The sequence below is a fragment of the Schistocerca gregaria genome, chromosome 1 (assembly GCF_023897955.1).
Source record: "Schistocerca gregaria isolate iqSchGreg1 chromosome 1, iqSchGreg1.2, whole genome shotgun sequence".
NCBI lineage: Eukaryota > Metazoa > Arthropoda > Insecta > Orthoptera > Acrididae > Schistocerca > Schistocerca gregaria.
This window is the reverse complement of record NC_064920.1, coordinates 151,141,908-151,166,979: the sequence shown is the minus strand read 5'-3', so window position 1 is coordinate 151,166,979 and position 25,072 is coordinate 151,141,908. Positions and strand designations below refer to the sequence as shown.

Genomic DNA, 25,072 nt, shown 5'->3' with positions numbered 1-25,072 from the left:
CTCAACAACGTTCCACCAGGCAACGCCGGTCAACTGCTGTTTGTGTATGAGATATCGGTTGGAAACTTTCCTCATGTCAGCACGTTGTAGGTGTAGCTACCGGCGCAAACCTTGTGCGAATGCTCTGAAAAGCTAACCATTTGCATATCAGAGCATCTTCTTCCTGTCGGTTAAATTTCTCTTCTGTAGCACGTCATCTTGGTGGTGTAGCAATTGTAATGGCGAGTAGTGTAGTTTGTAAATAACGCGATCGACCCCTTTCGTGTCGCGGTGGTACAAGACGGGCAACCTGTTAGTCCCAGCTGGCGCCTCTGTGTCTAGCCGCCCCTGTGATGGCCCGCAACTTCCGTGGGAACAGCGGCCGGCGGCTGCATACAGATGTGATGCAGCAATGGGGGAGGGGAGGGGGGGGGGGGCGCATGCCCGCGTGTGCTGCGTGGCCACAGCTACTGTAACAGCTCCAGCCACTCCCGTCGTTACTTCGGGCTTTCGCGCACCTTCCCCCAAGCACACGTGTTTCCTACCTCTACCTCCCGGTCCCCCCCCCCCCTCTTCTCTCTCTTATCTCCCCCCCCCCCCTTTCCATACGCGGTGGCTCTTATTCCTGAAAGCAGCGCCTCGTCATATCCGCGAAAGCCTTCGCAACGACGTTGGCAGCATTCCGCGGGCTCGCCACTAAGGTCTGCCGCGGGCTGTTTCGGCTTCACTGCGAGTCCGTCTTGGCTTTCAGCGCGGAAGAAAGGATTCTCCCAGTGGGGCGCACCATCCCATCGGGCGGGGCCTTAGTACCGAGCGCTGCAGTATGTCGAACCAAGGGAGGGTGGTCAGAGTGCTGCCCTACGTCAACAAATGCAAAGAATACCGAGGGCAGTGGTTCCCGAGTTTTTCGGGTGCATTACTCCAGAGTGCACTCAGGTATTAGCTAATTCCCCGTGTTCCCCCTCTCTTACCATCAACACCATTAGCGCCGAACTAAACTTGAAAAATAAAAAGAAAGTCTTTCAACACTGTTATTTTTTAAATTATGAAAGATAATTAGTTTTTGTGAACGTTTAACTATGAAGTAATGACTCAGTGGCACAATTCATTCAGCTTATTTCTAACAACCATTTTAATAGAATGTCTGGCTTAGCGCCCGCTGCATCGCTGGTGTATACTGTATGGCATGCAGATTTTTTTGTTTTGTTTTTATTTAAGGGGGGTAGGACGTCAAACGGGCCGACTTGGAGCAGGAGAGGCACCACTGAACATTTCAACTTCCACTGTCTATACTTTTACAAATACGTAAATTCATAAAACTTTGTCAGCATTAGCAGGAAGGATCCAGAATTCACACTCTTAGCAGTGGAAGTTCGAAAACATACGAAATAATTTTTTTTTTCATGTGAAATGTCTTCCTTTTTTTCACTTACTAATGGCAGCATTTGCTGCTGTAGGTACACTTTTCTTAATAAGTAAGATAGATTCTTCGATGATTTTTGCACAGCATACAAACCATACTTAAAAGTGTATGAAACTCTAGAATTTTCCAAATCTATTAAAACTGTGGTAAAAATTGAGGTAATTAACTATAAAATTTGTGTTTTTTCTAAATATGAAGTTTAAAATACAATATTTCATTCGTTTTTTCATAAATTAAACAAATTCTAGAGTTCCATACACCTGTGAGTATCGTATATATGCTGTGCAAAATTCATCGAAGAATCTCTCTAACTTACGAAGAAAATTGTACCTATAGCAACAAATACAGCCATTAGTAAGTGAAGCTTCGCACGTAAAAAAAATAATATTTTGTTATGTTTTAGAACTTCCACTGCAGTCGGTGTGAATCCTGAACCCTTCCTGGTGATGCTGACAAAGTTTGATGAATTTATTTGTAGAAGTATAGACACTGGAAATTAAAATGTCCTGTGATGCCTCTTCTGCTCCAAGTCGGCCCGTTTGATGTCCTACTCCCCCTTAAATGAATTTCTATGTTCACAAACTGCAACACCTTCTAAGCTTTTCACGCTAATTAAGGCCATGTAAACATGGCGTCTTCCGAACGTTGTTCTGACCCCAAAGCGACTCTGGTAGCTGGAGTCCAAAATTTTTTTTCGCCATGCCTTTTGCATTCTTGAGAAGAGATACCCATCTCAGCTTTCATCCCCTAACAAATGTTTCATTATATCAAACCGAGATGTGGAATGCCGGTTTTCATACATTAAACTTCAAATTTTTTTAATGTAAGGAAATATTTTCTTGAAAATTTTCATCCCTTATTGCACTCCCTTCGGGGTTGAATTTTCAGAAACAGTGAACCAGGTATTTTTTATTTCTAACCGAGAAGTCAAACACCAACTGTCATAGATTTAGGATGAAAAATCCTTTAGTAGTTCTTCACTAATTATTTGTTTAAAAAAAAACTTTCACCCACTCTTTCATCCCCTTAGTGGATGAATTTCCAAAAATACGGGAACGCGCTTTTTTTTCTTTTCTGACTTCCAAACCATATATTAGTTTCAATAGTTGTAGCCTCAATATTCCCTTAATCTCGATATACTTTCAAAAAGTATTTCATCCTCTTAGGGGTGGAATTTCGAAAAATAACATTTACGAATGGATGCTGTAGGATTCGCTTTTCGCTTTACTGTAAAGGGAAATATGCCAGCCGGCCCTTTTGGCCGAGCGGTTCTAGGCGCTACAATCTGGAACCGCGCGGCCGCTACGGTCGCATGTTCGAATCCTGCCTCTGTCATGGATAATGTGTGATGTCCTTAGGTTAGTTAGGTTTAAGTAGTTCTATATTCTAGGGGACTGATGATCTCAGAAGTTAAGGCCCATAGTGCTCAGACCCATCTGAACCATTTGAAATATGCCACAAACATTGTTCAGAAACGGGAATTTCGAAGTAATTTTAAATTATGTTTGGGGCCATGCCGTAGACTGTGTGTGTGTGTGTGGGGGGGGGGGGGGGGACATAGAGAGAGAGAGAGAGAGAGAGAGAGAGAGAGAGAGAGAGAGAGAGAGACACAGAGAGAGAGAGAGAGAGAGAGAGAGAGAGAGAGAGAGAGAGAGAGAGAGTGACTGACTGACTGGTGGTATGTTCGCCAGCCCAGAAACTGTTTCACTCTTTCAAAGCGAACGTTTGTGGAGGAAATTATCGTGCGGGTGCCCGCATACTGCTTGCACAGCCCAGTATTCTGATATCTAAAAAGCAAGTCAACTGAACGCAGCTGCTTCGCAGAAAGAGAACATATTAAAGTAGAGAGTTAACCTTGCTACTCCTGATTCCTGGTGGTAGCTGTGTGACATTTTCTAAGACTGCCTTAGATATGAGAGTTGCATAGCTTTTTGTATTGATGGCATATTTCGATCGCGTTAGATATGCGGGTGCAACGCTGCTTAATCCTCTTTCCGTCTGTACCATTGTATTTGCTGAGGGAAGTATTGAAGTTGGCAGGGAGACGTCTGAATACCGCACCTTGTACTTGCTCATACTGTATCTCGTGCGGTACAACGCTATGTGAGTGTGCGTTATCTCAGACCATTGTTTTTGTGTTCAGTATTTCTTACTTTTGCCAGTTGTCGATGCTGTCTCAAATCTTGGCACAGCAAGCGATTCCATTTCTGATTTCTTAACCTTCAGTTCCTTGTACATTCCTGAAGAATTATTTTGAAAGCCATGACACTACTTTCAATTTAAGAATGAATAACCTAGCAGTCACTTACGTATGCGCTCTAGTTTTCTCAGTCAGGTGCAACAATAGACACACAGGCTAATATCAGAGTACCTGTTACCCACAGTTTGACTTTCTGAGCAGAAGTTATTGGTGCCATCTTTTGACACCATATCGGATGAGTAGTTGCCGTTAATAACAAGGTTTGAGGTTTGAGAATAGGTTTGTCAGCCCTAAAGCGGTAACCGCTGCAGTAAAAATTGTATATTCAAGTAACTTGGACGGAGAAAAAATAAAGAAATTATCAAAATTTCTCAGCACTGAAAATTGCCGACCTGCCACCCCGTGGCAGCATGCCTCAAATCAGCCAGAGAGAGAGAGAGAGAGAGAGAGAGAGATTGAGATTGATGCAGACACGTTCGTTTTGCGTGAATGTGGCTCATTTGAATGTTCACACATCTGCAGACGTTCCTACTACTTCACTATAGTTTCCGAATACTCCACTTCAGACTACCTCCATGACGACTTTTCGAAGCATGTTTGGAAATAGTTATGTAACTGATCAGTAGCGTGTTAATTATGAGAAAGTGCTTATTAGTTTCGGTAAATACCTCTTGCTGTACATCATGAGCTGCATGTAATGTATTTCTCAGACCAGTATTCAGCCGTAGAGCCCACCGTCAGTGGCATCTGACATATAGGACAAGCAAGTAAATGTACACACATCAGTACCTACAACACAACATTTTTATACATAACAGTAGAAAAATAAAGTTCCTTACATATTGTGCGCGTCAGTGAAATGACTTGCGTGTCCATTACAAAATCTCTGTTACATCAAAACTGCTGTGGATCTAGAAAACATGGAACTCCGTGGATATTTAAAACCAAACTGTAGCTTCTATGTAATCATGGCGTTTAATCACGGCGTCATTCTGATAAGTTTTTTTGTAAATTTGACTCGATTTTTTAATCACTTTGATAACATTACACACAATCTCAACACGTGAAGTTTCATTTCGTTTCTTCCTCCCCTTCTGGATGGTCCCCTTTTTTTGTGTAACGCAGTTTATTTTAGCCAGTAATGTGTAAGCTCTAGAATGCAGAAAATTCGGCCATAATTTACTTATTTAGCCATTTCAGGGTTTATTTATCCACTTGAGAGGGTCGTCCGTTTGTTCCTCCTCCTCGTACAATTTTGGTGGCGTGTACTCGATTTAACAAAAATGTTCAAATTCCTAAGGGACCAAACTACTGAGGTCATCGGTCCCTAGACTTACACACTACTTAAACTAACTTTACTTGAACTAACACACACACACACACACACACACACACACACACACACACACACACACACACACAGGGGAGGACTCGAACCTCCGTCGGGGGGAGGGGGGAGCTGCGCGCACCGTGAGCAAATCCGCGCGGCTTGAATTTTGTATCCCTCTACCACAGCCACTATGTCCAAATACCAGAAACTCATCTAGTACTTTCAGTGTCTCATTTCTTAATCTAAGTCCCTCAGAATGACCTGATTCAGTTCGCTTACATTCTGTTCCCTAGTTTTACGTTTTGTTGATATTAAACAGACACTACCTGTTCCGCTCAACCGCTCTTCCAGGTCATATGCCGTCTCCGATAGTATTACAGCGTTATCGGCGAATCTTAAAGTTTTTCTCCCAGAACTGTAATTCTTGCTTCAAATATTTTTCTTTTAGTTTCCTTTTACTGCTTGCTTAATGTATACACTTGATAACACTTGGGGTTGAGGATAACCGTGTGTCACTCCCTTCTACATCTAGATCTACGTATATGCTCCGCTAACCACGCGGTGTGTGGCGGAGGGTACAATTACCGCCGAAGTCATATCTCCCCCCCCCCCCCCCCCCCCCTGTCACACTCGCCGATCGCGCGAGGGAGAAACGACTCTGACTCTATACGAGCTCTAATTTCCCTTTAAATGGTGATCGTAGCGCGATTTGAAGGTTGGTGGTAATAATATATGCTCTACATCCTCGGCGAAGATCGGATTTCGGAATTTAGTGAACAGCCCCTTCCGTTTAGCACCCTGTCTATCTGCATATGTGTCCCACTTAAAGCTTTGTATAAGATTTGTAACGCTCTCGCGTTAGACTGGACGGTCTAAGCAATTTCCTTTGCTGAAGGACTGCATCGCTTCAGGATTCTACCAATAAACCGCTATCTACAGTTCGCCTTGCCCATTACTCATTTGAGATCATTTCGAATAGTCAAGCCCAAATACTTGACGGATGTTACCGCTTCCAAAGTCTGAGCATTTATTTTGTTATCGTACATTAATGGGGATCTTCGGCATGTTATACGCAGTAGGATACACTTACTAATATTGAGAGATAAATTGCCAGTCATTACTCTGTACATTTATTTTCTGCAAATTCTCATTCAAACAATGCCTCAAATGGCTCTGAGCACTATGGGACTTAACATCTATGGTCATCAGTCCCCTAGAACTTAGAACTACTTAAACCTAACTAACCTAAGGACATCACAATACACCCAGTCATCACGAGGCAGAGAAAATCCCTGACCCCGCCGGGAATCGAACCCGGGAACCCGTGCGCGGGAAGCGAGAACGCTACCGCACGACCACGAGCTGCGGACAAAATCCTCATTGATTTGTTCAAAAATTTCGTGTGATACTACTTTCCTGTAGACTACAGCATCATCGGCAAGCAGTCTAATGCCGCTGTCAATACCATCGACCAAATCGTTTATGTAAATCGTAAAAAGGAGCGGACCTATTACGCTGCCCTGGGGAACCCCTGAAGTTACGCTTGTTTCTGTTGAAGTCACCCCATTAAGGACAACATACTGCTCTCTGTCTGTCAGAAAACTTTCTATCCAACCGCGTATGTCATCTGGTAGACCGTGAGCGCGCAGTTGTTGGAGCAAGCTTGCCTTTCGTAACCTTCGTCTCTCATAACTGCTGTTCGGTTTCTGCACGTGTTGTATACAACATTTCACTTTCTATGCTTTACTCCTATTACCATTAGAATTTCAGGGTGTGCATTTCAGTTAATATTATTGAAAACTTCCTTTAAATTTAACCAGGACCCAAACCGATCTTCTCAGAAGTCAGCTTCCACCAAGTTTTTCAGTCCTTTGTAAGTAATTGGTAACAGTATTTTGCAACCATGATTTATTAAACTGATAGTTCGGTGACATGAAGTACGTTATAGGCATTGGTCACCTTTGTGTCACTCGACCAAGTGAAGTCCGCAGCCCCCTCGACTCCCTCTGTGACGTGTGCGGGGGCGGCAGCTGGGGCATTGGCAGCAGCTGTCTGTACAGGGCAGTCAACTGTCCCAAAGGGCCGCAGAGTATTGACGACGCGACAGGACAGTGGGGGAGAGGACAGGACACGTGCCTTGCTCCTCGGTGGTCCTCCGTTGTGTTCCATTAGCGGCCACGGCGCTAGCCGGCTGTTTGTTGTGCCAGCTGGGGAGATGCGTAAACACTTGTTCCCTCCTCTCCCCACGCCTTTCCATCGTCTGCTGCTCTCTTAGCGCAGAACCGACTACGTCGCCGACAGATCTGTTTGAAGAAAGCGCGCTCCTGCAATGAAAGGCACACGGAACCGCCTTACCGCCAGTCTGTCGACTGTTTCGGATGGATATACCAAATGAACGCTGCTGTGGGATTATTTACACATCTAAAGAAAGTAGTTAGGCTTATCAGGCATACGGTACAAATAGCAAAATACTTCTCGCAAATGAACAACAGTGACCAGCTTGTAATGTGGGAATTTTGTGGTCAGACTTGGCCATTTCCATCTGCGTATGGCTTTCTCTGACATCATTCACCTCTCTCTCTCTCTCTCTCTCTCTCTCTCTCTCTCTCTCTCTCTCTCTCTCTCTCTCTCTCTGTGTGTGTGTGTGTGTGTGCCAAGTACTTTGACGTTGTTTTGAGGGAGCAGGTCCCATTTATTCTACGTAATTCTAATAGTATCAGCAACTGACCCACCCCCGCGTATGTAAAGCATCGAACTCCCGTGTATTATTACTTCACAAATGACTTATTGTAATAATTATTTGACGTTAAGCACGTAAAAACCTTATACTTATATGGACGTGAGCCGGCCGCTGTGGGCGAGCTGTTCTACGCGCATTAGTCCGGAACCGCGCTGCTGCTACGGGCATGAATGTATGTGATGTCCTTAGGTTAATTAGGTTTAAGTAGTTCTAAGTCTAGGGGACTGTTGACCTCAGATGTTAAGTCCCATAGTGCTCAGAGTTACTTGAACTATTTTTATATGGATATGGTGTCTGTTCTTTCGTAGAACTAAATTAGATTTATATATTACTACCTTCAGCTGTTGATGGGCATTGATCTACATCAACGGGGACAGTTGAAAGTGTGTGCCCCGACCGGGACTCGAACCCGGGATCTGCTGCTTACATGACAGACGCTCTATCCATCTTTTTTTGTTCAGTATAATTCGTTGCGTTTGGTCTGTGCGGACGTGACATGGCGTCCGTTCAAGTTGATCGTTGATTTTTTATTACAGAGGGCAATAGGCAATCTGACCGAACAAGCTGAGCTACCGTGCCGGCACCCATCTGAGCCACCGAGAGCACAGAGGATAGAGCGACTGCAGGGACTATCTCGCGCATGCCTCCCGCGAAACCCCCAGATTCTCACCTTATATAATTCTAATTTCGTTCTAGACGCCTGGAGGTTATGAATGGTGTCCGAAAGAACAGACACCATATCCATATAAGTATATAGTTCTGACAATACCGGCCTTCACCTCCTCCTCCTGTGCGGATGCTCACACATTCCCCGAACTCATACGGGACTTAGTAAGAATGTCTTCCACGAGTAATGAGTGTGTTGGTTAGGACACTATGAATGTAGTGTGTGGATATATAAGGTGAGTATGTGGGTCTCGCGGGAGACGTGCGGGAGATGGTCCCTGCTGCTGGACTATCCTGTGTGCCCTCGGTGGCTCAGATGCATAGAGCGTCTGCCATGTAAGCAGGAGATCCCGGCTTCGAGTCCCGGTCGGGGCACACACTTTCACCTGTCTCCGTTGCTATACTAAAAAATAAAAGAAGCAAACCGATATTAACTATTTTTTGAAAGCTAGTGTAGTAGAAAATCTACGTATGATAGAAAATCATTTTGCAGATACATTCAGCTGTATAAATGGATATCGTCTTGGAAGCTGTTACCCAGTACGTTAGTGGCATCAGTGCATACATTTCTATTGATGACTGAGTACAGGGCTCTAAACAACGTTACATCAGTGTTTACTTCATTTACAGACAAATAATTATAGATATTACGAGTAGTATGTTTTCAGGTTGGTTGGTGCCTTCAAGGTGAGCCATTAATGTGTATTTTCCCCTGGGAAGCAGATCAGGTGTGAAGTGTGGATGCGTGGACGTAGTCTCTGCTGACAGACATAGTTCACATAATGGCGCAGTTACCACTGTGCGTAAAACTTCTAGTAATAAATTATGCAATGCGTTTGGGGCAAGACTGTTAGTATGAATAAAAAACAACTAGCACACTGAAATGAGTACATAAGATACCAATTATCACAATATATGTACCTATATACCTAACGCATATAAGCAACCTGCAAGTGGGACATGGTAAATGTTTTAGCTGTTTTAGTGATACAGATTGTAGAGTCCATAGCAATGTTGCATAATTCAGTTGTGATACTTGTGTTTGCTAGACTCACTTGTCATTCTTTTAATACATTTGGAGTGTGGGCACCCAGTAAATCTAATTCCAGGGCCAAACAAAGGACTATCAACATTGGAAAACACCACTCAAAATACCTCGAAAATAAAAAGAAGCGAAACGCGTATGGGTAAAAGAAACTGCATTTCACTGAGTTGCAAATGCGAAACACACCTCTATGTATTGTGAGCAACTAAGGAACAATAGAAAACGGAACAAAAAACTCATTACGATCCGCGGCGAAGCAAATTATGTTGGAAACGTGCAGGTTTGAGGCGAGCAACACCACTTTATCAAGAATCAGCGAATCGGCTGCGGAGGCGGCTGTCTTCAGTTTACCTGAGAGCTCCAGGATCATTAGGAGAGCTTAGGAAATACCCAGCTCCTCAGAGCAAGGACGACACAGGTTTGAGACGGTTCTAATAGCCCTCTAAGCGGGAAATGCCGACAGCATAGGCTTTTTGTGAAGGCTTATCGATTTTAAATCTCGTTTATCTTCTCACATCTTCTACCTTTCCCCCACCCCACGCAACCTCTCCCTCCCTCCCTCCCTCCCTCCCTCCCTCCCTCCCTCTCTTTCCCTCACTCCCTCCTTTCCTCTCTTCCTCTGTCTTCCCCCCTCCCTGTCCCTCCCGCTCTCTTTCTTTCGTTATGTGTCTCTCCAATAAGTAACAACTAGTTTTTCGCATTCCACCGCAGATTTGTCCACACCACTCAGTTTTTAAGTAAGCGATATCAGGTAGTTGGGTCAAATTTAAGTTTCACGATACATTACAATACTTCGCTGTGGAGACACACTCCTATGAGCCAGATGCCAACGATATCAACGGAACAACCGAAGACTGTCCGCTAGCTGCAGTTATTAACAACTTGTGTTTATACAGCTTTGCATGACGCCATAACTGGTTTCGGGGGTTCCATATGTGTGCTCATTTTTTCGTATGCATGCAGTTTGTGTCCATGATTATTGGCGATGTATAGAATTTTCATTACCTTCAGGCACCACTGTGCAGCTAAGTCCACGAGTTGCCCACGAGGCATACTGTACTTAGTTATTGACCGTTGTTCGGCCTTGTACTCAGCTTCTTCAGCAGATGTATGCAGATTATACTATTGGTAAGAGCCGCCACAACTGCACTAAGTCTGATTCATTGTGTCACGACCTGTTCACTGGACGGAACATCATTAGTCGCCACTGCCAACTGTCTTCGTAACAGATTTTCTCAGAAGGCTATTGACAGTAACACTTAATGTTAATTTCGAAACGGGTCGTGACGTTATGAATGAACATAAATACACCTGTAGTGGTTCTTATCTGTAGTGGTTCTTATCTGTGCAGCATAAGAGGATGGAGATACAGAGATGATTCCCCGATCATTGTTGCCGAGTTAATGAACATATCATCATCTTGGACAGTTTCCAGCCTCTGATGGGATCTGTATGGAACATAGGCCTCTCCATCGTCTTCTGTCGTGCCACCTCCGTCTTCACCTTGGTCCAGTTTTCTCCTTTCTTCTGGACGCATTCCTCTACTCCTTTCAGCTATCTGCCTCTTGGTCTCTTCACTTCCAATTTCATCTCGTGTATCCTCCTGGGTATCCACTTCTCCTCCAGTCTCTTAACGTGTCCATACCATCTCGGCCTTGATTTCTCTCTCCCCTCCTTCATTAACTCTCTGATACTCTCATTTGTTAACCTACCTTTATCTCTCCAACGCTGTTTCTCAATTTCATCTCACTTGCTTGTACTTTGCTTATCTCCCTTCCTGTCATAAACCATGTTTCTGATGCATATGTCAGGATAGGGACATACATTACTGGCCGTTACAATTGCTACACCGCGAAGATGACGTGCTACAGACGCGAAATTTAACCGACAAGATGATGATGATGTGATATGCATATAATTAGCTTTTCAGAGCATTCACACAAGGTTGGCGCCGGTGGCGACATCTACAACGTGATGACATAAGAAAAGTTTCCAACCGATTTCTCATACAAAAACAGCAGTTGACCGGCGTTGCCTCGTGAAACGTTGTTGTGATGCCTCGTGTGAGGAGAAGAAATGCGTACTATCACGTTTCCGACTTTGATAAAGGTCGGATTGTAGCCTATCGCGATTGCAGTTTATCGTATCGCGACACTGCTGCTCGCGTTGGTCGAGATCCAATGACTGGTAGCAGAATATGGAATCGGTGGGTTCAGGAGGGTAATACGGAACGCCGTGCTGGATCCCAACGGCCTTGTATCACTAGCAGTCGAGATGACAGGCATCTTATCCGCATGGCTGTACCGGATCGTGCAGCCACGTCTCGATCCCTGAGTCAACAGATGGGAACGTTTGCAAGACAACAACCATCTGCACGAACAGTTCGACGATGTCTGCAGCAGCATGGACTATTAGCTCAGAGACCGTGGCTGCGGTTACCCTTCACGCTTCATCACAGACAGGAGCGCCTGCGATTGTGTACTCACCGACGAACCTGGGTTCACGAATGGCAAAACGTAATTTCTTCGGATGAATCTAGGTTCTGTTCACAGCATCATGATGGTCGCATGCGTGTTTGGCGACATCGCGGTGAACGCAAATTGGAAGCGTGTATTCGTCAACGCCATACTGGCGTATCACCCGGTGTGATGGTATGGGGTGCCAATGGTTACACGTCTCGGTCACCTCTTGTTGGCACTGACAGCACTTTGAACAGTGGACGTTATATTTCAGATGTCTTACGATCCGTGGCTCTACCCTTCATTCGGTCCCTGCGAAACCCTAGATGTCAGCAGTATAATGCACGACCGCATGTTGCAGGTTCTGTACGGGCCTTTCTGGTTGCAGAAAATGTTCGACTGCTGCTCTGGGCAGCACATTCTCCAGATCTCTCAGCAAATGAAAACGTGTGGTCAATGATGACCGAGCAACTGGCTCGTTACAATACGCCAGTCACTACTCTTGATGAACCAGCTGTACCTGTACACGCCATCCAAGCTCTGTTTGACTCAATGGCCAGGCGTATCAAGGTCGTTTTTACAGCCAGAGGTGGTTGTTCTGGGTACTGATTTCTCAGGATCCATGCACCCAAATTGCATAAAAACGTAATCACATGTCAGTTCTAGTGTAATATATTTGTCCAATGAATACCCGTTTATCATCTGCATTTATTCTTGGTGTAGCAACTTTAATGGCCAGTAGTGTAGTATGACTGGTAAGTATATCAGTTGTTAAACATCTACATCCTCATTTATACTTCATAAGCGTATGATCAATATCTGGCAGAGAGTACTTTTTATCTATGTTAGTCTCTTATTGCGTGACAGAAAATGGTATGTGTGCCTATCTACGCGTCCTAATACAGATGTCGAAAAAAAAAAAGTAAACACAGCGAGAAATGCAAGCTTAAACATACAAGCAGGAAAACCTGCAGGTTGCGTCGTTGTATTTGACCATGAACGGCACTTGCGTCATGTCCTTAATACGCTGCAGGTGTCAGTCGTGGGCATTATGTCGGTGCTCAGTAACTTTGAACGTAGTCAAATTTTTGATACTCATACTGTGGGTGCGCCCGTAACCAAGGTAGCCGAAGTTATCGATGTTTCAAGAAACACAATACCTGATGAGATTTTTACCGCACTCAGGGGAGGCAGAAAAAACGTTATCCACTAAGTCACGACGCGAACGAAAATGTGTGTTGAGTTACCGTGAAGACTGTTATTGAAGAGGACTGTGACAAAAAAATAACAGGACGGCGGCTTGTAAAAGTAAGTGCAGACCTGAATGTCTAACTCGCGAATCCTGTCAGCACCAAAAGAACACGAAGTCCATAACCAGGGACTGCTGGGCGAACTGTGATGCAAATGACCGTAGAGCATAACGTGGCGCCGATACCATAGATCGAGGGCGGTGGAGCAGTTGAAGGAGGTTAGTTGGGTGGACTGCCTTGCACGCACTTCCCAACTTCTGATCGAGCTTACGTCCCGAGAGTAAAAAACAGTGGAGGGTTCGATGATTTGGCAGCCATACCGTGACAATCAGTGGGCGCCATGAATGTTCTGCAAGGTCACATCGCAACCAAGGACCATGTGACCATTTTGACAGAACATGTTCATATTGTGGCCATGGTGATTTTGCCATAATAGTTCCAAGAAGAGAGGGCGGGTGTTCATACAGCTCGCATCGTCCAGGACGGCTATGTGAGCACCAGGATGAGTTGTCACCTCTGGCCACCACATCGATTTTATGCCGTGTTCAGTTATTTAGTGAGCGAGAGAAAAAAAATCTACGTGCCTCTGTATGCGCCGTAATTCTTCCAAATTTATTTTCATGCTATCCATGCGATATACACGTTGATTGCAACAGAATGGCCCCACAATATTTTTCGAATACATGTTTTTTGAATTTAGGAAACAAGTCACGACGAGAACTAAGACATCATTCTTTCAGAGATTCTCATTTACGTTCTTTGAGGATCTATGTTACACTTTCATACGACCTATATCGACGTGCTAGGATTCTAGCAGTGCGTCACTGAAATCGTTCTCTTTTTGCTGTCATGCTTTCTTGAGGAGGACTCTAAACGAAGCAGCAATACTATAGTATTGGTCGCACCAAAGATGCGATTTCCATTACGTGTCCGAACGGTTCTAGGCGCTACAGTCTGGAGCCGCGCGATCGCTACGGTCGCAGGTTCGAATCTTGCCTGGGGCATGGATGTGTGTGATGTCCTTAGAGTAGTTAGGTTCAAGTAGTTCTAAGTTCTAGGGGACTGATCACCTCAGTAGTTAAGTCCCACAATGCTCAGAGCCATTTGAACCATTTTCCTTTACGAATGCACGCAATTTCCCAGGACCCTTCCAGCAAATCTCCCATTCGCCTTCGCTAATGTTGATTTCACACCATTGTCCTTTGTTTTTAGCACTCCGCATAAATACCTAAACGATGTGTTGTGCTCAAATTGTTCTTCATTAACCTTGAAATCGAATACTGTCGAGCCGCGCGGGATTAGCCGACCGGTCTTAGGCGCTGCAGTCACGGACTGTGCGGCTGGTCCCGGCGGAGGTTCGAGCCCTCCCTCGGGCATGAGTGTGTGTGTGTTTGTCCTTGGGATGATTTAGGTTAAGTAGCGTGTAAGCTTAGAGACTGATGACCTTAGCAGTTAAGTCCCATAAGATTTCACACACATTTGAACATTTTTTTTTAATACTGTCGGGTTCTTTCACTTATTTGTAAACATTATTGTCAAGTCACTCTGCCTTTAGCTATAATGTCTCAAAGCCTTTACTTCCCTGTAGACACTAGCATCGTCAGCGAACTGTCTTGTATTGCAGCTTGTCACTGTTCCTATTACGCTTCCTTCAGACACATCCGACGTTACATTAGTTTCTGTTTAACATTCACCGTTCACTACGATGTACTGTGTTCTTTTATACAAAATTCATCGAATCAAATGCGTATGTTAGTTCATTCGTCTGACTGTATTATTGGTTCGTGTCCTTCATACTATCACTTACTGTATGTACTTTTCTCCAGCATTGTGGAACTGTTATCAAGATCGTTGACCAAAACTTTAGAGATGTAAGATAAATTGTTGTTTAACTCAAATAAAGTAGTTTCTTAGGTTTTATATTTTTTCGCTTTGTTAGTCTCTATTGAGATATAATATAGGCTTTTTCGCTGAAACGTTTCCTAATTTCTTGCGGAACTGTAAGCTGCCATAGAAATCTGGCGACCACCTACATTCGTCTTTCCTTACACAGCACCTTCAAAGGCCTGCAGCGAATTAGTATTACTAACGGAAGTACCCTGCATTCGGCGTACCTATGTGCTGTGTCGTGCGCGTGAAGCATTTAGCCTAAAGAATGCCAGTCCCTTTTGTGTGTTTACACAAGGCGAGTTTCACAGTAAACAAGCAGAAATTATGGCAGGAAACGTGGACGGAATTTTAATTACTCTCCACTGCGGTGGCGGTATTTCTATGCGTGGTACTCAATGAGGCGTCGCTTTGAACCGTACATTGAGACCTAGCAGGTCCCCGCAGCACTCTGCCGTGAAAATAGTGTCCCGTTTGGGAGGCGGTGGGACTAAGTTTTTCAACGTACCGGCAACGTTAATGTCAGCGTCATTCGAGGCGGAATGCCTGTTCAATTGAGCAAGTATTTGGAGCAGATTCCATCGTTAATTTCACGGTCTACAACTCTAGTCGATACCGTCTTCACTGAAAGAGTCTGTTGCTTCGCTTCTAGTCACTGCCATGTTACAGTTATCATCGAATGCATCGATGACTCCGTTGTGTGCCGCGCTATTCCGATGGTCCATTGTCTCAACAACAGTGGGGGCAATGAGATAGAGACGTACATTTGGTAGCGAAATTCTTGTCGTATGGCCACTGTCATAGCTGGGGATGTCATTCGGCGCGATTGCCGTTCCCGCATATTTCACCTGAATGATACTGGATTTCTACAGGGTAATGCAGTGTTTCGGCAGCGTTAACCATGACAATAAAGAAGGTAATGCACAAGCCTGGATTGTCCAAAAAGTCTGTCGTGACATTTCACATTTAGAAAAACGGTTCGTTGAAACGCCATGTCAAGTATTTGATGTACGAAATAGTGCCGCAAGTTATGTTGTTATAAGGACATGAGCGAAACCACTGCGATTATGTGAGGAACTAGCACTGCACAGTGAACAGGTAAATAAAGTTTAAAAAGGTGCAATACTAATGAGTCGAATAGAAATCCCCAATTGCCGACCTAATCGCTATACTCAAAAGGCAACGAAGATTGTGATGGAATGAATGGAAGATGGTCACTAATTGGATGCAGACGTGATAGACACAATGCTGTCTGAAGTACCTGCAAAAGACTGCTTAACAACGAGTATAACATACAAAATATTTCGGTTTTTGTCGCACTTTATTATTTCTGATTTTGATTACGCGTTTTGGCTAACTGCTGTAGTCGGAGCTGTTATCAGACAAAAAGTATAAACGTGGGATATACAATTCCTTCCACACATTACAAAAATATTTTTCCTAAGTAAAGAAAATAACCATGGGATGCACGTCATTTCAGTAAATCACAAAATGAGAAGTGCACGCATTTAATAAAGTACAAGTAGAGTAATATACATGACTAATACATGGCAAATACTTGAAAATTATTGACGTTTAAAAGTATTTTGTATGTGTTACTCATGTATATTACAATATTTATAATTAATTGTGAGCACATCTCATTTTGTGATCTATTGAAATGACGTTCATGCCATGGCTATTTTATTTTCTTACGAAAAACATTTTTGTAATGTTGCAAGGAATTATGTATCCCATGTTTATCCTTTTTGTGTCATGACAGATCAGATTATGATACTCAGCGGAAACGTGTAACCAAAATAAAAAATAATAAATTGCGACCAAAACTGAAATGTATTTATGCACGGTTATGGCTGCTTATCTTACGGCTGATGATCCATAGAAAGACGTGCTGTCTACCCTTTTTACGAACAGTAGTTTTCCAAGAAAAATAAGGATGTTTCGAAAAACACGTAGACTGTAACAATATATTAGCAGTCGGACACAGATATTCTGCTCACCAAACACTATTCTCTGCTGTCCTTGAGAAATTTTTCAAATAATTGAGGTGATGAAATGAGAAAGGGAAATTTCGGGGTTAAACACACCTGAACTATTGAAATTTTTTTGCAGGGCTGTACCGTTTCATAATAATAATAAAATCGTTGAACTACTGGATGAGCTTCTGTATTTAGGATAGGATGATCGGTAAAATTAACCTGGAGAGGAGTAAAAGTGCCCTAGAGCACATTTGGGAAAGTAAATGGGATTTGCAGAACTAAGATTTCAGTGTGTATGGAGCAAAAAATTTACCATCGGAGTTTATTAGCACTTTTGCTTTCCGTCAATAAAAAGTGTAATTCTTTGCAAGTTCCAATCAAACGCCGAGTGATGTTTAGCGAGCAGAGAAAGATACATACAGGGCTAACCAAAATTGACGCGCTCGGACACAATAGTGCAATTCCTTGTAAACTAACAGAACAAAAAGTCTCCTCCAAAATTTCATCCCTTGCACATTTTCAGCATAAAATGGAAGTCAGAGAAAGGAAATTTGGCAACCCTGTAATCACATATCCTACAAGAATTCATTCAATAAATACAGCTTATCTGCGTTAGCGTTTGAATACCAGAAATGTCCATGAAAATTAATCAGCTGAAAATGAATTATTTGTCAAAGCACCGAAATAATTTCGAAACTTACTAGTACGGGTAACTGTACGTCCTAAGCGTCTTAAGGCGCCGACGGATTCTCAGTATTGGAATATGACTGGAATACATCGATGTTCAAAAGTGTGGGTACGTTGGTGTATACCTCCATCTCTTCCACCGGCTCATCGTGTTCCACGTTTACAAGTGGACAGTGTGGCAATCCGCTTTACCTTTAAGAGGCAGGCAAGTGAAAAAGAGTCCTACAGAAAAAAGTAAGTAAAATGTTTATTATTTCAGAAGCAATCGCCGTAACTGTTTATACTTTCACCCCAATGTGCATGGGGGGAGGGGGGGGAGGACCCATAAAATTCCGTTTATTTCAAGTTACGATAAGTTGAATATTTTCAATCTGTGCTGGCCGGTGTGACCGAGCGGTTCTAGGCGCTACAGTCGCTACGGTCGCAAGTTCGAATCCTGCCTCGGGCATGGATATGTGTGATGTCCTTAGGTTAGTTAGGTTTAACTAGTTCTAAGTTGTAGGGGACTGATGACCTGAGATGTTAAGTCCCATAGTGCTCAGAGCCATTTGAACCATTTCAATCTGTAACTTCCCTTACATGATACTATTCCGTCGTTGGTCCACACCGTTCTGAGTATTGGCGTCCATGGCATACTTCCGCTGTCTCGTTCATATAACTGACCAGTCCGTCAGACGCACTTGCCCACTTCTCTTACGGCAACATCAGTCGAAAGTGCGAACTAAAGATTTAGAGACGTATAATGAAATTGATTTATGGAATTACAAAAAAACTGTTATTTCTGTACAGTTGTGATAAAGAACCTCCTTCACCGTAGTTATTATCACCAAAAGTTGGTACTTAGATACCTTCATGTGGATTACAATTACTGCCAATGTTTGCTGTCTAAAATTCTGTTGTAACTGTGTTGATACCATATCCATTGCTGCAAATAAGAACAACATTTTACTTTCGTGTACAGTTCCTACCATAGCAGATGATCGGTACAAATCAAAACGTCTTAGAACTATACCTGATGGCGGTAGCTACTTCCCTTGCCCTTCGCCACTTCGCAGCGGTCACCATGGTCGTTTCCCTCACGCTTCACCCACAGTAGAGAAACTTCTCTGTAACTGTCTAGTCTGAACAACTTGGCCCATGTCTGTGGTCGGTATTCGTCGATAGGTGTCTTGGAACTACTATCAACTGATGCGAACTAACAACTAACAGTATCTTTGTTGGACTTGTACAAATCATTCCTGCCCGGAAACAGATACTCCTTACCTGTACAGATTGTGTAATCATCTTTGTTCGGAAGCAAGTACGTTTGTGAACAGCTAACTTCAAGACTAAAGAATACAAATGGTAGAACCAAAACCTCACATGAACAACCTGAAAATGACATTAAATATAAATTGTCTAAATGTGTTAACTATATTCCTCCGACCGCCCCCCGCCCCCTTTTTTCCTCAGCGCTCACTGTTAGAGTGAAGTACCGGGTAAGCAATAAATCGGTATAAATTTGAAAAGTTAATAAATCACGGAATAATGTAGATAGAGAGGTACAAATTGACATACGTGCTTGGAATGACATGGGGTTTTATTAGAACCAAACAAATACAGAAGTTCAAAAAATGTCCGACAGATGGCGCTTCGTCTGATCAGAACAGCAATAATTAGCATAACAAAGTGAGCCAAAGCAAAGATGATTTTCTTTACAGGAATTGCTCAATATGTCCACCATCATTCCTCAACAATAGGTGTAGTTGAGGAATAATGTTGTGAACAGCACTGTGAAGCATGTCCGGAGTTATGGTGAGGCATTGGCGTCGGATGTTGTCTTTCAGCATTCCTAGAGATGTTGGTCGATCACGATACACTTGCGACTTCAGGTAACCCCAAAGCCAATAATCGCATGGACTGAGGTCTGGGGTAATGGGAGGCCAAGCATGACGAAAGTGGCGGCTGAGCACACGATCATCACCAAACGACTCGTGCAAGAGATCTTTCACGCGTCTAGCAATACTTTTTTTTGTTCTAATAAAATCCCATGTCATTCCAAGCATGTGTATCAATTTGTGCCTCTTTATCTACATTATTCCGTGGTTTATTAAGTTTTCAAATTTATACTGACTTTTTGATCACCCGATGTACATGCAGCCCTCAAATACTTGTCCTCTTCCAGTGTGGGCGGTCTAAAAATACTCGTTTTCTTCCAATGTGGCCTAGTTACGGTAAAAGTTTGGGTACCCCTTTTTTAAAGAATCGGGAGTGTGGGTGAGAGGCTAACTGGTGAACTATTGAAAAGTGTTGACGAAACTAACTATTTTCGCTCCAGTGTGATGGATGCTGCTGACATGTGATGTATACTGCAATAGAAATTCGAATGAGGGCTGCCGTTAGCGTAGGCCCATCTGCTTACATAATGACCGCTCGAGACCTGTAAGGCAGCTGGTTGTCTTTGTAATTCCTACCTGACCTGCGACGTGTAATCCGCCACCGCAGTGGCGGTGTGCTCATTTCCCCGTTTGCATATTTACGGATGCTGGGGGAGGTGTGCGCCTGATGCTAATGAACAGGTCGCCTTTGGGCTCACCTTGCTTACTGCAGGGCTAATGCCGCCGCATTATGCAGCGCCGCTGGGGCTAAGATGCGGGTGAGACCTGTCGCACGAGGGCGCTCTTGCCTTAACGACACACCGGGGCTCTCGTGTCAACACAAAGTGACGTCATTAGTCATCGTTTCCGGGCAGCTTTGTGGCTTCTCGTCCCGCTGTCTCAAAGGCGTGGTCTCTGAGAGAAGCTGCCTGTTAAAAAGCAGGTGCGCCTTCTTAAAAGAAGAAACGTGTGCACTTTGACACCACTACGGAGTACTGTGTCGTAAAGGGGGCACGGCGAAAGCACTATACTCTGGCTCAGGAACGTCGTTGCTATCACAGATTTTTTACCAACGTTCTGCTGCGCATTGCACAGTAACGTACGCGGGTCACTCCAAAAGAAATGCACACTATTTTTTGTAAAAATACAGTTTTCCTTTTGCATGTGTGAAAGCTTTACAGTGCATCCTTCCCACTTGTTTTCAAACTTAGTTCAACCTGTTCCCGTGAGTGGCGCCGTCACAGCATGTCTCCTAGATGGCTGCTACACTTGACATTCGTCAGAAGCAACGTGCTGTCATAGAATTCCTGTTCTGTGAAAAAGAGACAGTGGGAAACATCCACAAGAGGTTGAAAAAGGTGTGTGGAGATGGTGCTGTCGATCGCAGTACACTTAGTCGGTGGGCAGTCAGGTTACGTCATGAATGCGGGCACGGCAATATTGTCCTCGCAGCGGCAGGCCTCGTACTGCACACACTCCATACGATATGCAGAGTGTTAACGAATTGGTGACTGCCGAGAGGCGCATCACAGTGAACGAATTGTCACGCTACATTGGTCTAGGGGAAGGAAGTGTTTGCAGAATACTGAGAGTGTTGGCGCTAACAAAAGGTTTGTGCCAGGCGGGTTCCCAGGATGTTGACAGTGGCTCACAAAGAAACAAGAAATACGGTAGGCACCTATCTTTTGGAACAGTACGAAATGGTGGAGCTGAGTTTCTTGGAAGAATTGCGACAGTTCATGAAATATGGCTCCATCATTTTTCACCAGAGACGAAGATGCAATCAATGGAGTGGCATCATGCAAATTCACCCAAGAAAAAATTTCAAAACTAAACCTTCTGCTGGAAAAGTTATGGCTACAGTGTTTTTCGATTCCGAAGGACTCTTGCTTGTGGACATCATGCGAAGTAGAACAACCATAAATTCTGATGCATATGTGACAACACTGAAGAAACGTAAAGCTCGACTGAGTCCTGTTTGACCACATCAGCAAAAGCAGGATATTTTGTTGTTGCACGACGATGCACGGCCACATGTCAGTCAAAAAACCATGGAAGCGATCAGAAAACTAGCATTTACAACACTGAAACACACTCCTTACAGTCCTGACCTGGCTCCATGTGACTATCATCTCTTTGGAAAACTGTAATACTCTCTTCGTGGAACAAGGTTTGAAGATGATGACTCCCTTGTGCACTCTGCCAAACAGTGGCTCCAACAGGTTGGTCCAGAATTTTACCGTGCTGGTATACAGGCGCTGGTTCCGAGATGGCGTAAGGCAGTTGAGAGGGATGGAAATGATGTGGAGAAATGAAAATATTGTTTCTAAAGGAGGTATCTACACACTGTGTAAAACTTTCAAACATGTAGAATAAAAGATGGATTTAAAAAAATATATATTGTGCTTTTTTTTGTGTACCCTCTTATCCTCAGTATCAACTAGGTCAACGGAGTTGTTTAGCTTGCATGATTCTTTTAAAGAAGTTGTGTGTGTTGCGTACAAACTGATGAACTAGAATACCATCCCTTCATAAATTAAGAGAGACATTCAATAATGCAACGCACATTTTTCCCGGCGAGGTTTGGCTGAAAAATTTTGGAATTCGCTGAGGGGACATTTTGAATGATCCCGCTTCAGCCTCCGTAGTTTTATGGCGTTACGATAGGTGTCAGAGCTAAACGTAACCTTCAACGTGGTGCCTGTAACGCATTTGCGTTCCAAGCACCAAGCAGAGACCTGTCATTGAATTTATTTTGACGGAAAATTAGAGCATCACCGCTTGCAGAATGTCTACCGAGACGTGGCAGTGAACAAAAGCACGGTGAGTCGTTGGGCGAGACATCCGTCGTTATCGTAACAAGGTCGCGCAAACTTGACAGATTTTACACGTGCCGGCCGGCCGCACGTAGCTATGATCGAGGTGGTCAGCGGATCACACACACACACACACACACACACACACACACACACACACACACACACACCTCGCTGCTTAGCTATACGCCGCTGTTGGTCGTGCAGAGACACTCCTCCACAAGTTGGGACACTCAAACCGTGTGCCCGCTGTGATTTTCGTCTTCCGACGTCCATCTGTTTGGCCCAGTGAAGGCTGCACTTCACGAGAAGTGTACGCAGCTCGTGGTCTTGCGGTAGTGTTCTCGCTTCCCGCGCACGGGGTCCCGGGTTCGATTCCCGGCGGGGCTAGAGATTTTCCCTGCCTCGTGATGACTGGGTGTTGTGTGTCTTTCATCATCATTTCATCCCCATCGACACGCAAGTCGCCGAAGTGGCGTCAACTCGAAAGACTTGTTGCACCAGGCGAATGGTCTACCCGACGAGAGGCCCTAGTCACACGGCATTTCCATTTTTCCACGAGAAGTAGTATGTGCATGACGGGGTGGGTACTGATGCAGCAAGACATTGGTTCCGACCTCGAGCAGTAGAGTGGTACCATGCGGAGGAACATACACCCCAACTAAGGTGGCGTAAGGCCGTCGCAATGAACAGCGATTTTGTTGAGATATAGGGTTAAGCAGCTAAAATAATGGGGAATAATATGGTGTGTTGGAATCCTGAATAAAAAAACTTGCTTTCAGACAAAAAATATGTGAGGTAATCCTTATTGAGGCAATGGCCTTGCCTCAGTGGCTACACCGGTTCCCGTGAGATCACCGAAGTTAAGCGCTGTCGGGCGTGGTCGGCACTTGGATGGGTGACCATCCAGAGCGCCATGCGCTGTTGCCATTTCTCGGGGTGCACTGAGCCTCATGATTCCAATTGAGGAGCTACTCGACCGAATAGTAGCGGCTTCGATCAAGAATACCATCATGACGCCCCTGTAACCGCATCCTCCACTGAGGATGACACGGCGGTCGGATGGTCTCGGTAGGCCACTCGTGGCATGAAGACGGAATCCTTATTGAACGCCCGTCGTACTTTGACGGTTTATCGGTACGAGGGCGTTCCATAAGGATTGCAACACATATTGTCGGTATGGTAACTGAAGTATATCCATCGTTGATTTATAAGCATTCGTGTCTTTCATTTCAACAGTTTAAGAAATAGGCGTTGTAATGGTGTGTAGCCACAATCGATGGTGAACCGCACGAAGAAACACACAAAATCACAACTGCAGATGTAAACGTCTATGCATCGCACGATGTAGGTTGGGAGATTGGTGATTACTAGCTCCCTCGAATTGGGGTCCAGCATCTTTTGTGTTGTCTTCTGAGACAAACCTTACAGTTTTCGCTCTGTTCTTTCTTTTGGTCGTGAGAGACGCGATATCCAGTTTGGCCGCCATTTTTGTAGCCTTTCCGCAGCTTTGTTTAAGCAGAACTGTTTTGGAGGTTGTCTAAACATAGAACTCTGACGGAACTGTAATACTATTTTGCTGTATTTTGGTACTAGTTTTAATATTTTCATTCGTATTTTTATATCAGATATTTATATTGTCTCTTTTGTGCCATACTGTAAATATAAAAGAATTGCGGATTAAAGATTTATGAAATAGATTACACTATGGAAATATCAGAAGAAAGAGTATGGTATTTCGAATGAAGAATTAGCTATGAGAAACTTAATAGTGCAATATAGATGCTGCATTTGTTGAAGAGTGACCTTAAGAGTGTATCAGGACTATCTTTTCATGAGTTCTTCGCCCTACAGTAATAAGAATCGGACTGATTTTGTGCGTTTGTTATGTGGCAGAGACGTTGGTGCATCTTTTCTTGTCAGTTTTAGATGAGTAGATGACTCATGTTCCATAACTCTACTTCAGAGGTGACATATATTCTATGAACACAGCATATTGTCCTGAAATGGGCCAAGCCAAAAGACTTGTTTCTGTGACGCAAAAGTGTGTTTCACTGGCAGGCAGAGAACTTGTACTTCTTAACTGCAGCTGATATGGAGAAGATAACCCTGCATGTTACCCATTACGCAAACCTGGAAACAGTACAAGACGGTCCCGACATTATGAAACAATCTTCTCCACCGCTTACAACCAGGGACCTATTGGCACCCACTGAGAAGATGTAGTTCTGCCCATTACTTACTAAGTGACAAAGCCACGCCAGCAATGAATGTAAGGAACAATCATAATAGCTGCTCCATCGTCGCGAAATATTTTCCTTTGCTAGTCATGTTTTGGACTATTTAGTCCACCTCCTCGTATTGCAAATAGTGAAACACGAATATATCCCAATTTGCATCTGTTAATATCACTCTTTCTCTCGCAGTTTGCATTACTGCAAAAGCAGATTCACGTCAGTTTAAAAATACTTATTCATTCATGCGTACTGAAGTATAAGGTTCCATGACACTACTCAACCGTATCAGAGGTAATGATACAGAATTTTTTTTTCTTAATTTCTGTCAATGAAAACAAACAAATTGTCTTCAAACTACAGATTTCGTTCCATAGCGACCGTTTTCAGATTGTCCGACGACAATTTCTTGTTTATCGTTGACTGTACTCTCTGGATCACCGTCTTCATTCACGACCATGTCGCAGCTTTTAATAGTTCATCTTCCGACTTGTAGTATATCAAGACAACGTGTTAACAAT

The 25,072-nt window shown here is 43.8% G+C and overlaps 1 protein-coding gene and 1 pseudogene across 6 annotated transcripts in view; both read left to right on the top strand.

Annotated features, from left to right (window-relative positions):
• Window positions 1-25,072, top strand: part of LOC126335027 (rhotekin-like) — a 1,081,506-nt gene that overhangs the window by 947,404 nt on the left and 109,030 nt on the right. The window lies entirely within an intron of this gene.
• Window positions 23,130-23,247, top strand: LOC126288003 (5S ribosomal RNA; annotated as a pseudogene).